The sequence below is a fragment of the Octodon degus genome, unplaced genomic scaffold, assembly GCF_000260255.1.
Source record: "Octodon degus isolate 3935 unplaced genomic scaffold, OctDeg1.0 scaffold00007, whole genome shotgun sequence".
NCBI classification, from domain to species: domain Eukaryota; kingdom Metazoa; phylum Chordata; class Mammalia; order Rodentia; family Octodontidae; genus Octodon; species Octodon degus.
The window spans coordinates 12,925,873-12,934,201 of NW_004524583.1; the positions used below are offsets into that span (position 1 = coordinate 12,925,873).

Below are 8,329 nucleotides of genomic sequence, written 5' to 3' on the forward strand. Positions count from 1 at the left end.
AAAAAAAAAAAAAAAAAAAAAAAGTTCCTTTGACTTTGCCTTTCCCCATAAAGTGGTATTACACCTAATGGGCTTGAGTTGAGATGGGGGGGGGGGTTGTTAGTGGGACTTGACCCCAGGACTGTCACATTGCACTACATTTCCAGCAGAAGGCATCCAGGTCAAAGTTGAGGCCAGGAGGCATCTCCCCAGCCAGCTCTTTTGGAGGATGACCCAAATCCTGTAGCTGCTGCATAAGATCTAGCACCATCTCAAAATGTGCCTTCTGAGCAGCCTCACTCTCTGTGGGGGTCTCAGCTTCAAACTGCTTACATATTTTGCCCATGACATTATGCTGCTCCTGATATTTTTCAAATTGCTCTGGAGGTAGAGATTCTCGGTGACTCTGTAACCATTCTGGATACTTCTCCATGATCTCCTTCAGTAATGGGTGTAGCACATCCTTGGCCAGAAGGTTCTGCATGATATTCTGCATGATGGGGAGGATGTTTCCTTCTCCATCCTCTTCATCCATGCCCAGCCCTTCCATGGCCTTGTTCAGTTCCTCATCTGACATGCCTGAGTTCTGAAGGTCAGTGGCATTTTTGGCTAGTCCACTTAATGTCTCCTTTAGGCAAGTAGTGAATTCTTGCTGGGCGGTTGCGTCACTGCCCACTCTCCCAGCAGCCTCTGAGAGCTTTTGGAACTGCTCCACCAGGTGGGGCTCTTCCTCAGCCAACTCTTGCATTGCCTTCTCAAACTCTGCAGTAGCTTGGGAAGCCAGCTCACTGTCGAACAGTTCCTGGAAAAACTTCTCTTGGGAGGCGAACAAGGCATCTTTCCAGAAGCTCCTCCAATTCCCGGTCCGCCTTGGCTGCAACACTACTGTCTTGCTCAGAGGCAGCCATCTTGCTTTCTCAGTCTTCTCGAGTGTTGGGATTATAGGTGTGTACCACCATTCCCAGCTTCTTCTGCTGTTTTTAAATGTAATTGGGTAGGACATGTATTCAGTGCATGCAGAATTCATTGGTCAGTTTCTGAAACCAAATAGATGACTCTAGTTTTATTTAACTTGTGATTGGCATCTTAAAAATTCTTAGTTTTCCTTTTGAACTTCTCTGCAAATATCAGAAGTTTGCCTTCTATATATCCCATGATATAATCAAAATATCTGTTGTTCTGTAAACTTTTGTTTTTGTTGGCTCCTTATGATTAGCAAATTGATGAATTTACTTCTCTTGAAGAATGTATGGGGGCTGGTGAGATGGCTCAGTGGTCTAAAGCACCTACTTGGAACAAGCTTGGCAAAGCAGAGAGACCGCAGTTCAATCCCCCAGCACCACATGCCAGCCAGCCCCGCCCCCTGGTGGGCTGAGCTGGCCACACGCGCACACACACACACAAATAAATAAAATTTAAAAAAAAAGAATGTATGGTAGTGTCATATGGAAAGTAGGAGACCTGGATGTGGTCACTGGCAAGTCACTTTTGTGGGCCATGATTCTTTGTCTATGAGAAGAGGACTTCTGGCCAGGCATAGTGCCACAAGCCTGTGCTCAGAGCACTCTGGAAGACCAAAGCAGAAGAGTATGAGTTTGAGCCCAACCTCGGCAAATTAGCCTCTTAGTTACACCCTGTTTCAAAGTAAAAAATTAAAAAAGGGGGGAGATGTAGCTCAATGTGAAGAACCTGAATTCACCGTGCAGCATTATTTTAAAAACAAACAAAAAAACTATACCTGTCTCAAGATTGGGTTTTTTGAGCAAACCAGTGTTAGAACCATGTGAATGTTAGTGGAGCTTCTTTGGTTTTTTTGTGGAACCAAGGATTGAACTCAGGCCCTTGCACTTGCCAGGGAAGCACTTATTCTACTGAGCCATCTCCCCGGCCTCCTGGAGCTGCTTTAAAAAAAACAAAAATGTTCTAGGAGCTTTTCAAAACTGTTGCTTATGTTCTATTATGAGATCATTGGTTCAACAGCTATTTATTAAATCCTTATTGTGTATTTGCCACTGTTTAAGCACTTAAAACACACAAGGAAAAGATAGAAAAGCTAATAGTGGGAGAAGACAATTTTGCAAAAATACAAAGTATGTAGGTTGGTGATTAATGCAGTAAAAGACAGTGAAGTGGCAGGAAACACAGGGAGTATTGGGGGAGGTCACATTTCTGCATAGGATGTAGGAAAGGCCTGCTTGAGGGTATTTGAATAAAGAAGAATGTGAATGAACCATGCTCATATTTAGGGAAGATCCATTCAAGCTGCAGGATCAACAAGCTGGAATGCCTTGTATCGGAAGCATGCCTAGTATATTGGAGCAGTAAGTGGGGCAGCCTGTGGATGAAGTGGAGTAAGATAAAAAAGTACTAGAATAGGGGATGGGGTTAGAAACTTGAGGGTAGGAGGGATTGTCTGAGCCTTTTTGGTATTGTAAGGAGTTTAGTTGAACAGGGAGCCACTGAAGCATTCTGAGCAAAGGAACCATGTGACTGGATTCATGGTTCATTCTTTGTTCAGGATAAACTGAGGTGTGGGTGTTTAACCAAGGCCGGACATGATGGCACATGCCTATAATCCCAGCACTCCAGAGGCTGAGGCAGGAGGATCATTGGGTTCAACAAGGCCAGACTGCAATATAAAATAAGACCCTGCCTTGAAAAAAAGAAAAAGGACTAGAACAAGAATAGGCAGCAAGCTCTTTCCAAATCTAGTGAGTCATGAAATCAATTTTAGATGGTCATGAGTATTTAATAAATACAAAAAATAGAATAGAAAATTAATGCATTGCATAAGTTTGTGCTAAATAAATGTGGTACTGGGATAGATTATAAAATGTATTTATTACAAAGGGTAACCATAAAAAACATTGGAAAGCCATGTTGTGAGGCACTCATAATACTGCCGACAAGAGGAGATTGGTTTTCAGATGCTTGGTTCCTATATGGAACAAGCTACCCTCTTACATTATTGTCTCATCAGTCAGGGGTTTGAGGAAGGAATATTTACTTGATTTTTTTTTTTTTTTTGAACTGGGGATTGAACTTAGGTCCTTGCGCTTGCTAGGGTAGTGCTTATTCTACTGAGCCATCTCCCTGGCCCCAATCTTTTTATCTTATTTTCAACTTTTTTGCATAGGCATTCTTAGTAACAAATTGTGGTTTTTGTTTTCTAATCCTTTTATGCATAGGATATTTCCCCTGAGCTCTTCTTTCCTGTGGCTTTGTGGCCATGTTCTTGGACCAGAATCCTCCCATTTCTTCTCTAACCACAGGGATTGCCTGTTTACCTGCATATCTTCCTACCCACAGCTTTTGTGCTTCTGTTGCTGTGAGTTGCCATAGTAACTGCCAATTCCATCTCCCTTCTTCCCCCCTTTTTTTTTCTTCTTCCTGCCAACAATTGTTTACTGAACTCTTCCTCTGTGAGATCTGGGATGGCCCTGTGTGAGATAAAGATGAAATGGCTGCCTACCAGATTTCCTCACTGAGTCACAAAGTTCTTGGTAAATGGAGATTTGTGTGTGTGTGTGTGTGTGTAGCGCACTCAGCCTGCCATGGAGGCAAAGTGGTAATGGGGATCAAACTAAGGTCCCTGCGGTTGCCTTAGCAGGCACTTTAGACCACTGAGCTATCTCACCGGCCCAGTACAGGGAGTTGGAATAAGCCAGGGAATCTGAGACTTGGGCTGATTCAATCTGGTGGGCAAGTTATGAGTATTTTAGAAGAAATCTGTTACGGCATCGAGATCTGGGTTGATTCTGTGTGTCTTGTGGGCTCTCTGAACCAAAACCAAAAATATCTTTTTAAACTTTGGGCATTTTCCTCTGGAGGATGAAGATTTAGGAGCATTGTTGTTTCTGCCATGTTTGCTTTGTGGATGGGCCACACATGCCATTTAGTTAAGTAGTGATCTCTTCATTAAAAATTTAGTCAAGCTGAATGTGGTAGCGCAAACCTGTAATCCCAGCACCTGGAGGCAGGAGGATTGCTGTGAGTTCAAGGTCATCCTGCACTACACAATGAGACCTTATCTCAAAAGAAAAAAAATTTAATCAAGCCATTTGCCAACTTCAATCAGACTTAAATGTCTGGATGTTCAACAAGTGTACTGATCTCATAATTGATTTCCAAATCAGAAAAGTTTAGTGGTGAATCATGTTCAGAAAACAATAAACTTTTTTCAGTCACATTGGTTTTTTTAGGAATTTTTTTGAGACAGGGTTTTGCTATGTAGTTGAGGCTGGTCTTAAACTCACTGTGTATCCTAGGCTGGCTGTAAAGTCACATCAGTCTTCCTGCCTCAGCCACCCAAGTGCTAGGGTCACAGGCATGCGCCATCATGCCTAGCCACAATGTATTTTCATTCATTCAGTGGTTCTGATTCCCTTTAGATAAATTTCAGATTTTGATTTTACTGTTTTAGAGAAACAGAAGCCAGCATGGTAGTACATGCTTGAATCTTCAAGTACTCAGAAGGCTGAGTTAGGATTGCTTGAGCCTAGGAGTTTGAGGTCAGCCTGGGCAACATTGTAAGATTGTCTCAGAAACAACACCATGAGGACAAATCAAAGAAAAAAGAAAAGAAAAGAAAGCCCAGGTTCTTCAGCTATCTTCCCCCTTTCCAATTCATATAAAAGAAATGGGATTATTCGGACCCTAAACACACTTGAATAGAAGCAGTGTGTGGACTGTGACTCCCTGAATTTGTTCACTTTTCACCTATTTCTAGTACCTTCTAGGATTTTTGTTACAGGAAGTACAGTATATCCCATATTTTTTATAAGGCTTCCTGTCCTGTTTTTCCCTAGTCACGGGGCCTCCCTTTTGCCTCTCAGAACAAGATTCCTATAACTGCATGAGAGATCTAAAAGTATAGGCAAGAGAAAATTTAGTGACTATCTTGGAGCCCACAAAAGATGCCTGTATTGTGGCTGGATTACAAATGGTGAGTCAAGGAGCTTGGGTGTGGGTAGGATGGGCATGCACAACTGTCCCAGGAAGACTTCTGTGGCCTGCTGAGAGTGGGCTGAGGAAGTTCCTGTTAACAGATGGAGTTTGCCAGAGGCTCAGCTTCTTGTCCAGGTACTTGAGCTGATGCCGGGCCTGCTGCTGTGGAGAGTAGGGCCTGCCAAATTTCTTGCTGTTGAGTCTTATTTCAACCTCCTACCCTTCCTCAGTTCTACAGATGTTGGTTTGTTTGCACAGTCTATGCTGATCTTGGACTCTAAGCCTCTCATTGTTTTTGAGCTCAGTGTTTAGACAGTACCACATGCCTGTGGTGACCAAGGCACCCTGTAAAGGAAACGCCTGGAGGCTAACGTCCTTGTGAGTCGTTCTCTGTATGTGAGTGTGCCTGCATTTAATACCATTATAAGAGCATTTCTCTGCAGGGATTATTACTTGGGGGCAACAGGGATACCAGACTTCATATCTGGAGTTCTAGAGTTGGTTTTCTAAGTCTCTTCTCTTTCCCATTTATTCTGCTTATGAGGGCGTTACAGGCTGTTTCCCCAAACAGTATCTCTACACATAACAGCAGCATAGAACATTCCTTCCCTTGGTGAGAAGACTGCTTTGGAAACATGTGAGACATAGGACTTACTATGGTTGGTGTTGGTGTAGTTGGCAGCAGTGGTTATTTTTATGACCATACTAGGCTGGCAGTTGCTTTTGAGCTGTAGTTTCAGGGTTCCTCTTCCCACAAGATACCTCTTTACATGCTTTCTTAATCTACCAGAAAAACAGTGTCATGGTTTGTGTTTAGATGTCCCACCAAAGCCTCATACAATCATAGGTGGGTTTTTTTCAGAGATAGCTAGATCTATAGTTCGTGATGCTGAGATTAAGGATGTGTGATTACTAATCAGTCCTCTGATTGGTTTGGTATCACCCTAATCTCAGTAACCTGGAAAATATACAAAGGACAGAAAGAGGCTTGTCTTCTCCTTTGTTTGCTTGCTTTTGTTGTCTCCTGCCTGCCTTGAGCTGGTTTGCTTCTATGGTGCCCATCTGCCTTTGAGCCAGCCTATTATGGACTGAAACCTCTGCAAACTGAGCTAAATTAACCTTTCCCCCCTTTGACTTTGGATATATCAAGTATTTTTATCTCAGCAACAAGAAAAGTAAAACAAGATAGTTTTTACTTGGTGAAATGTTATTAAAACTTCTTCCTTAAAAATCTTACGAAAAGAATAATAAATCTGATAGGCTCTAATTTAGGTGCCCTGGGGACATTTTTAGCTCTGTAATTCCTAGTATTTATAAACTTTTTCTCTAAAATTGCTGAGATCATATCCTTTCCATAACAACAGTGTGTGTGTGTGTGTGTGTGTGTGTGTGTGTGTGTGTGTATTACTAGCTCTGACATGGCACTCCTTTGTTCGGTATCCTGACACACATACTTAAATTCATTCTTCTACCAGCAATTCAGTGATCTAAGACTTGAACCAGAAACACAAAAAGAAGACTTGGCTATGACATGGGCAGCAAGCAGTTTTGACCTCTATTGTACTCAGTGATTAGATAATCAAGGAACTTAACTACTAGAAAGATAAAATACACAGAGACACCCTTTAAAATTAGTACTGTATAATTTCATTTTCCTGGCCATCTTGTAATACTGGTCATACTGGAACTATCTTCTGAGGCACCAAGGTAAATTATTTAGGACTATATTATGTGATGTGTTTAAAAGATGTTATGGGGCTGGGAAGATATCATGATATCTAAGTGCCTGCCTGGCAAGCATAAGGACCTGGGTTCGATCCCCAGCACCGCATGCCGTGTTGGCCATGGAAACCAGACACGGCACTATGAATCGGAGTTGCGTGACGAAACCCTGTACCACATAAATAAATAAATAAATAAATAAATAAATAAATAAATGATTAAAAAATAAAAGATGTTAACATAATGAAACTGCAGAATGCTAGATGAACATACTACTCTCTCTAGTAAAGTTAGATAAATGGAATTCCAGTATATTTATTAATCAAAGTATATTTCAGAGTAAATATAAAACATTTTCCCTTTTCATTTGCTTGTACTGCTTGCTCTGCATTTGACTTGTAAAATTTCCTTTAATATTTGCCCTGTGGTTATGCTATATGTAATATAAAAATTCTCTGAAGCAGAGTAAAAATTCAAAAATAAATATTTATTGGCCTTTTGCAATGATTATTGAGAAGTACTCAGAAAAAATCCATTGTCCTTGCTAATGATTTTATCTTTAATACAGTGAATAAATATTTCCTTAAGATACTATTCATGGCCGGGGAGATGGCTCAGTGGAATAAGTGCTTCCCTGGCAAGCGCAAAGGCCTGAGTTCAAACCCTGGTGCTGAAAAAAAAAAGATACTATTCATGATTAGCCAGTTGGAATTGATATAACTTCCTTTAATGGGGTCTTGATGAATCTTTTGGGGGGGGGTGCACTTAGCTTGGTTTTAATGTGTCTTACTTTCAAGATGTTTTATTGGCCTTGTAAATTTACATGGAATTTGTCTTTTAGAGATTGAAAGGAAAAAGCTTACATTTTAAGTAACTTGCTTTAATGTAACTCAGGAGTCATTTTGATCATTATTTTCATCTCACTACTGCAGGCCGGTGAGATAGCTGAGCAGTCTAAAGAACCTACTTAGACAACCTTAGGCAAGCACAGGGGATTGCAGTTCAATCCCCAGCACCAAATGTCATGTCAGCCCCATCCTCAGGGTAGGCTGAGCCGGCAAAAAAAAAAAAAAAATCAACCTGCATCTCACTAGTGCGTGGAAATACCCTTTTGTTGAAATTCTTATACACAAGCCTGACAAGAAGCCTTAGGTACATGTGAAGAAGGAAGTTCAGGGTAGGGGAGATAGCTCAGTGGTGTAAGCACCTGCCTGTCAAGTGCAAGGACCTGAGTTTGATCCCTGGTATACCTGCAATCTGAGCACTGAAGAATCTGAGACAGGAGGATCACTATGAGTCTGAGCTGTGTAGTGAGACCCTGTACCAAATAATTAAGATTTTTTAAAATTTTATTTTATTGCAAAACAAATAGCAATGAGACAGTTTTAAAGCTAATAGGAGAGTTTCAATAATTAATACATTGTACATTGTTATCTTCTCATTGAATTAAGTGAAAGTAGCTGTATATCCTAACTTCTGTATATACAAATACAAAATGGTCCTTCCTTTGTATCTCCTTTTTTTGTTTAGTCCTGTCAGAGATGGGTATTCCATTGGCATCTAAGCACTATAGTTGTGTGAATTCAGCAAAACAATCCAACACAGTGCAGCAGTCCACAATAGTAGTGGGTTATCCACAGAAGTTGTTGACTTGAGCCTTTCACAGCTCAGCATATTAATA

The 8,329-nt window shown here is 41.0% G+C and overlaps 1 protein-coding gene and 1 pseudogene across 4 annotated transcripts in view; one reads left to right on the top strand and one right to left on the bottom strand.

Moving 5' to 3' along the window:
• Dcaf5 (DDB1 and CUL4 associated factor 5) overlaps positions 1 to 8,329 on the top strand; it is a 137,837-nt gene that overhangs the window by 75,639 nt on the left and 53,869 nt on the right. The gene's annotated exons all lie outside the window — the stretch shown is intronic.
• On the bottom strand, positions 125 to 887 carry LOC105743461 (annotated as a pseudogene).